Genomic DNA, 8,305 nt, shown 5'->3' on the forward strand with positions numbered 1-8,305 from the left:
AAAGAATCATCAACTTCGATTGGGAATAAATGAGATTATTCTAAAATTCAATTCATTAAATAAATTAAATAGTTTATAATATGATAAACATTTTTTTTTCGAAGATATATTAACGAAACATTTTAAATGATTTTGGTTGTGAATAGATTCTATATGTTTTTTGATATCTATATTTTAGATTAGATTATTTAAATTTGTTATTTTATTATTATTCTTTGATAGAATTAAAATGGTAATATTTAATTAGGCTATTTTGGATATAAATGGATTAATATTGTAAATAAAATTTTAAAAGTAAATCATGGATGTTTATGTATTTATGAGGAATTTAATAATATTTATTATAACCTCTGTTGATTTTTATATCAATTTATCCGTGTTTATAAAGATGTGTTTAAAAATGCTTATAAAAATATAATTTTGCATAAATATTCTATTTATCATTTAGATTATTATTACTAGATAAGTTCAATTAAATTATTATTAGTTAAATAAATAAAATAAATTAATGTCACAACTGGATTAAAGATCTTTATATATTTATAAAATATTTTATATCCAAATTTAGAATAATGATCCTAAAATAAATTTTTTATTCAGATTTTATTCTTTCAGCTATATTAATTCAAAATATTATTTGTAAAAGTCTAGTCATCATTTATAATATTTTTTTATATTTTAACCAGAATTATCATCAGACTTTATCATCATTCTAATATTAAAATAATATAACATTAAAAGATATAACATATAAAAGTCTAGATATAAATTATAATTGTTATAACACATAATTCTCGGTTTGAATTTCAAAAAGCATTTGAAATTTAAAATGTTCTATTCCTAATTTCCATCGACATCGCATCAAAGAGGAAAATATCCATACAGAGGAAGAAAAAGGGTATCGAGAGGCAAGAACAGCCTCCAGCTGAAAGAATTCTTCACGTGCCTTTAACCTTCTGTCGACGCATGGATTTTTCTTCGTATATTCAAAGAGATTTTGGCTTTTTTTTTTTAAATCGATCCAATTCCGCTCTTTTAATTGGAAGCAGATATAAGTTGGCGACCATGTGGGTCAGCAGTGGGATAAGTAAAAGAAGAAAATGCGAGGAGAAAAGGAGAAATGGTCGTGATAAGTTCACCGATAGAAAAGAGATGAGGACTGTTGCTGTTTGTTGGGATGCTGCAAGGCATTTCTCCGTGGAATTCTATAAGAGATTCAAAGTGGCATCGAGCGTGCCGTTACTATTCTCACGATCCCTCTTTTCTTCCGTATTCTTCCTAATCGATCGTGTCTCCTTCCTTTCATTATTTTTTTCTATCTTTCTTTTCCTTCTTCTGTTTTTTTCCCCCTTTAAATTTTATTATTCGCATTTTATTCAATTGATTGACTGTTTTTTTTTTATCATTTAAATATCAATCAATGGTAGAATAGTTAATTTTAATAATTTATTATAAATATAGTTTCCACTGATAATTAATTCCTAATTAATATTGCGTCTCAAAATTATTTCTACATAGATTTTAGAGCTGATATAATTTTTAATCCATTAGAAATTGAGATTATTAATCCTATTTCTCTAAAGAAAATTATACATTTTGTTTCGTGTTATTATAATATTGTATTCATTGTAATCAAGAGAAAAATTCATCAAATCCCAAATTTAATTATCATGTGTATTCGTTACAATTAATGCTGTCTATTGAAACGTTCTATTAGAAGGGAAACATAATAGTAAAATTAATTTTGATAAAATATTAGATATAAAAAATTCTAAAAATAAAATACTTTTAAAAGAATATAAAAGTTGCTAAAATGATTGAGATTTATTTATTAAATTATAAGCAATTGAAGTAACTGTCTCACGAATACATTAACATCCTGAATTTTTATTTTTAAATTTTTATATTATATATGACACGAATATTTATATATTCGTTTTTAACGATGTCGCAAACAGTTTAGATATCGAACGAGGTATCGAGGTTGTTTCAAAGAAACTTGATGCCGTCGGAAAACGTTCATCGCGTTCATTTTGTTCGTCCGAGCAAAATCCGAATTATAATTAATAATTGTGTAATTAACACAACTTAAGAATGATTAGAAGTGTGGCAAGTGTAATTTGCTATAAATTTCGAGATTATATCTAGAGATAAGCAACACGATTTTTTTTATCGATTTTTCTATATATAGTTTCTTTTATTTCGTGCGTTGCACGAATGAGTTCTTTCTACAAGTAGATGTTTCAGAGATAAGAATAAATTATTTCTCTGCGATTTTTATCGCGATTAAAGTAAGATACTACTAGCATTCTGATGATGAAAAGATTTTAAATTTTTTCATACGAACGAATTATATACATAAATAATATAAATTTATTTCTTTCTTAAAATACTTGAGAAAAATAACATATAAGGGCAGAGATATAAAATTACGAGATATAAAATTATTTACAGTTTATTTTATTTTAGAATTTTAGTCTTAAATTTAAACAACATACAAGCTTAAAGAGAATTGAATACAAACGAGAATTGGTTCTTCTTGAACGACTGAGACAATCGAGAAATTTTACAATATGAATAATTATCGACATGGAGGTATGTCGATAACCATAAAGAAATTTCGTTTCGGCTCTCTGTTTATTATACCGATATAACACGTGCCAATCAAATAAAAATATCACGCTAAAAGGAAAAATAATATAATAAAGCTATTTTAACATTTTCTTGTTTTGAACTGCTTCTGTATACGACACGATTATGTAACAGAACATGATTGTTGGGAATAACAATAATTTATTATGATGCTTCAAGAATTATAAATCAATCAAGAAGAAGATTTTTATAGTTTACACACAATTTTATTCTTATAATTATTTAAAGAAAGATTGTAGATTGCACTTTAGTCAATTCACAATTAATCAATTTACACGTAGAAAGTGTGAGAAATATATTATATTATTATCCGAATTTGACACTCTTTCATGATAATTTTATTCACACTAATATTACAATTTAATATTAATTAAGATTATTTATTACGATATTAATTTTTTTTATTACAGAATTACATTAAATATTAGAGAAAATTACTAGAGAAGAGGATGACACGTCCGCTCTGCTCCGATATCAGACTTCGTTTAATCGATATGTTTAATTTCGATGATATAACCGATATTGTTATTTCCTGTGCCGTGGTTCATATTTGCCATGACATTCTACAGACATTGCTTGTAACAATAATAAATATTTAGAATGCGAATTAGCAAAATGAAAAAAAGATTATATATAAAAGCATTATTTGATTTTATTATTCACAATCAGATAAATAAAATAATTCAATCATGAACAATCAAATAGAATATATAGTTATAATTAATAATTAACTAAGTAAAACATGTCAATCATATAAATAAAACAATCAAATCATAGAATAGTAATGAGGAAATAGTATAATAGATAAATAGTATAACTACTTATAATTATCATTATAATTAAGCATATAGTATAGGCATATTATTAGCTAGAAAAGTGATATAGTTACGTTTATAATCGTGACGAGATTGTGAAACCAACCAAGACTATACTTATTTAATGAATTTCTTTCACTGAATCAATTTCTTAAAAATATTTGTTATTATCTTTTACATTTATCTATAATTTCTTGTATGATATTTTTCAAATTGATTCTGAGAATGTTTTTTTACACTTATGAAATAAAATATCGTGGTAATTCTATTTTACAAAGATCACAAAATTTTAGTTTTTCACGATCGATATATTTCTCGTTATTTGAGATAAAATCAACAGTGTAAATGGAAAACGAGAATATCTTCTTCTTCTCGCGAATTAATTATATTAACCAGAATAAATTCGACGAATTTGTCTGATCAAACAGGCCCGTGTGCAAATATTGGCCGAGGTTTCGTCACTGTGGCACGGCTACAAAAATATTTTTCATCCCTTCGAAATATTCATGGACGGGCAACGGATGATTCCGTTAATTAGCCGGTGGATAAAGTTGAACTTTCATTAATGCGCCAATCTACCGCAGTTTCTCGCGACGAAGTTCCTACAGAAAATTTCACGATTTTTTTTTTTTTCACCTGACCACGATGGAAGAGAGCAAAGAAAGAAACTTGCGTTATTAAATGCTCAATTATTAATTGCGATTTTTGACAGTATAATGTTTCAAGGATGCTCTAAATCAAAGGATATTATTCGTGATGACTGTGAAATTTTGTTTCGCTTTCACGTCAAAGTGAAAAATTGTAAAAATTAGCACGAGCAGAGTAAGAGAGAATTTACGAATCTCTGATTTCATAGACTGTTTTTCCAAGCTTTAAAAATGTACTTGAATATCCATACAACATCAGTAATATTTTTGAAAATTTGATATATGGATTATATTATAGTAAATTTTTGTTTTTGTATTCTCACAAAGCTGAAATTACTTCAATGAAAACCTAATATTGAGTGAATTTGATTAATATTGATTAATATTGATAATTGATTATGAATTTATATATAGTATGCTCGAAACAGAATTGGATTTTTAATTGATATCTGTTTATTCAAATTACTGGAGTTACTTTCCTATAGATTCTTTAATTTCTAATTAACACTGTGACGACTAATGACGCGATACTAGCGCCATGTGACCATTAACTACAGTTACCTTACTGATTTCCATTCCATTTCTCTAATTTAATCAATTATTTTTATCTTTTTATTTCTCATACATATTCAACAATATTCAACAAACTATTATAATTATAAAAAATATACTTTGTTAAAAAGCTTAAAAATATAAAACGCTTGAAATTAATCTTTATAAATTTTTTTAATTATCACTTCTACTTTTCCACTTTTCACACAAATACTTTTTCTTTTTTTTATTTTTAGTACGCACGAATTATTATATCATAAATTACATTTGAATATTATTCACACAAGTGTTAAGAAACTAAATCATTTTCCACGAATCCACGTTTCTTCACAGATGCTGAGAACGCATTTGATTTCTCTGGCCGATATTCTCGTCAATACCCATCGTTTACATATCCAGTTGCATCAACGTTATTGCAGCATGCATTCACGCTGCAGTTATCAGTGTATGCATCGCGCGCGCGCTTTATGCATTATACGCAGGCAATATTGTGCCGGTCGATCATGGGATTTCCTGCAGGTGAATGGTGAGGAAACCAAAGAATTTTCTGTGTTCGATGCGTTTCGATCGATTTCCTAAGAAAATGTAAAAGATGTATGATTTTAAGACTTCAACGCGCTATTCTTTCGATTCGTTCGAAATGGAATACATTGGAGTTTTTCAGATTAACATCGTTACTTTGCGTACGTATATATCGTGTAAAAAATTTTGAAAAAATTCATTGTTGTATTTTTAACTACTTTATTTACGTTGTTAGACTGTGTATAATTGTCTCTATTGATATAAAAAAGTTAATTGATATAAAAAAGTGCATTGCGTAATCTTAATTGTTTTTTTTATGTGTAGATCAATTTTAATTTCTCAAGCATGTAATTTTTATTGTATTAATTATCGTACTTGTTATAAAGCTATTTATATCAAAAAATGTTTAATTTAATTAAGAGACATTGTAAATGAAAATTCAAAAAAAAATTACCATATGAAGAATAAGAAAAGCAGAAATATTTGTGTGTTCCTTGCTTTTTAAGATTGATTTTATGAACTTCAAGTTATGATATCTCCTAAATTTTTAAAAATTTTTTGACAATAAATTAATTTAGTATCTATTAGTAAGAATTAAATAATTCTGAAATAAACACAGAAATAATAAGTTAATTGATCTTTTATTATTGATAAAGGCAAGATTATAATTTTTCAACTTGAAGTAAACATTAATAAAAGCTATTTAAAATATAGAATTATACTCGATGACAAGATTTTATTCGATAAAAGAAAAATATCGAGGAAAATAAATGTTATAATGTTATAATATTGTTATAATGTATTTCATTAACAAGATGAAATGGAAATTTTTTCAAAATTAAAAAAGTTACTTGAAATTATCTGAATCTAAAGTTCTCTTAAAGTTTCTCTTAAGTTATATATCTTGGCAATAACATATATAATTCGAATCTATCCGTTTCTTTGAAGATAAAAAATAAATAAAACATATGAAAATATAATATATTGAAAAAATATAACACATTAAAATTCGTTCGCGTAACAAAATCATATAAAACTGAATCAAATTAAAACAAAAGAACCGTATATAGAAATGAATAAAACAAGAGTAAAAATGAAAAAAAAAAATATATTAAAAAAAGAAAGAGAGGAATTGTGTAATCTGAGATATATTTAATCGCATCAAAATTGTATGAATAATAGAGCGAGATAATTAGTATAAATAATAAAGATAGAAATGATAGTAGTAGATACAATAACTATAAATAATAAAGTTGAGTATAAATAACGCAATATGGCGCAATAATTATAGATAATAAACGGAGAATCCGTTTTGAAAATTTAATAGCGACTTTGTCAAGGATATTTTATCGACGTTACGTGCCCGTGTAATGGGATTGTTACCGTCGCAAAAACAACAATATGAATGATGAATTTCGAGTTTCGAAATTGCGGAATTTGTTACCTTTGAAACGACTCGACGATTATGCGACAAATTTCAGCGACGGAACGCGAATGAAAGGGAAGCTTTAACGTGGCGCTGAACAAAACTGATAACGAGGGTGTTTGGTGGGAGATCGATAAAATGATAATTAAAAAACTTTTATATTCCGGGCAAAATGTTGTAGAACTAACGTTAAAAAAAATATTACTATCTATCGCTGTGCATTGAATTTTATAATAATATATGCTGCATAAATGCACAATATGCGCGCAAGATGCGGGCGTAAGGATGGACTTATCCGTGGAAAAATGTTCAGAGTCAGAGATCGTGTCGCGCGATTGTAATTTTAATTAAAATTTAAGGACGTAAAAGATTTGAAAGTTTTAGAATTTTTAAAATAGAAGAATTTAATAATAGTGGATAAATTAAATTTAATAAAATTTAGGATTTTTAATTATTTTTACGAAAATAATATTTCATGATGATGACGATGATGAAATATTTTTTATGCATAAAAAAAATATTCAGAGTTATATAAATTGTGCGATGTAATTGAAATTTTGATTAAAACTTGAGAAAAATAAGATTTATAAATTATTATATTTTTATAATTTATTATGTGGAATAACACTAGATTTTACTACAATTAATATATCATATGTATATTATATTAGGTATGTAAATTAATTTATTTCGCTTTTGTTTTAAATTAAAATATCGTGATAAATATAATTTATATATCTAATTTATATATCTATATAATAAATAATTTTTACTAATCTTTAGTAACAATCAAAATAAATTATTCGAATCTAACCTAAAAAAATAAAGAATCACTTATTCACAAACTTCATAATGTATATATATATATTTAAATATTTTTACAATAGATATAGATAATGTAGAATATTATAGAATAACGTACAATAGCATAAATATATTAATATAACAAATATATAACAGAATGCAGCAGTGTAAAGTAACATATACAACCATAATTTAAAATACTTTATGATATTACATGAATATGCATATAGAACAAACGTCATATATAGGGAACGTGAAATATTCAGATTGTTTCAAAAACTTATTAGAATTGATCCAGAAGTGTGTATAATTAAAAAATTTTCTTGCAGCGAACTTGCATTCCACTTCAAAGTGAAACTCTTCTTCGAGAGATTAGAAATACGGAGAATGGACGATCGACTTCAACCGGAAGCAGGAACTGGCCTCGAAGAAGGACATCGAAGGGGAACAGGCCGAAAAGCGAGCGCACACCAAGCTACGAATCACACACACAGACACACACGTACTTCGGAAAATCGGGGGGCACACAGGTACGGGAAGATAAGCGCGCGCGACGACGCGGCGTGACGCGGCGCGGCGCGTCGCCACTGCTGCAGCGTAACGTAGAAAGTCAGTTGGACGGCGGCGCCGCACCAGTCGTACGCGTAGGGACGCGCCTTTTCGTGGCCCAGCGATCAAATATCGGCCGCTCGTGATTTCGTGCGCCCCTTTAGTGCCTCCCTTCCTCGAACTCGAACGTTGGAGGAATTCAATTCGATTCAATTTTTCGTAGACGATTGTCGAAATCGAATGAGATAATTTGGAAAAAGGAACGAGGAAGAAAAGGAAAGATAAAAGAGGACTTTGAAAGAGAAGAGAGACAGAGAGAGAGAGAGAGAGAGAGGAGG

The 8,305-nt window shown here is 27.3% G+C and overlaps 1 long non-coding RNA gene across 1 annotated transcript in view; it reads right to left on the minus strand.

Annotated features, from left to right (window-relative positions):
* LOC116186753 overlaps positions 1 to 3,599 on the minus strand; it is a 21,136-nt gene extending 17,537 nt beyond the window's left edge. The window contains exon 1 of the long non-coding RNA XR_004151760.1: positions 3,585 to 3,599. This is a non-coding gene — a long non-coding RNA (uncharacterized LOC116186753). The remainder of the gene's footprint in view (positions 1 to 3,584) is intronic.
* Positions 3,600 to 8,305: the final 4,706 nt, after the last annotated feature.

This window comes from Apis dorsata, unplaced genomic scaffold, assembly GCF_000469605.1.
Source record: "Apis dorsata unplaced genomic scaffold, Apis dorsata 1.3 scaffold_52, whole genome shotgun sequence".
NCBI classification, from domain to species: Eukaryota; Metazoa; Arthropoda; class Insecta; order Hymenoptera; family Apidae; genus Apis; species Apis dorsata.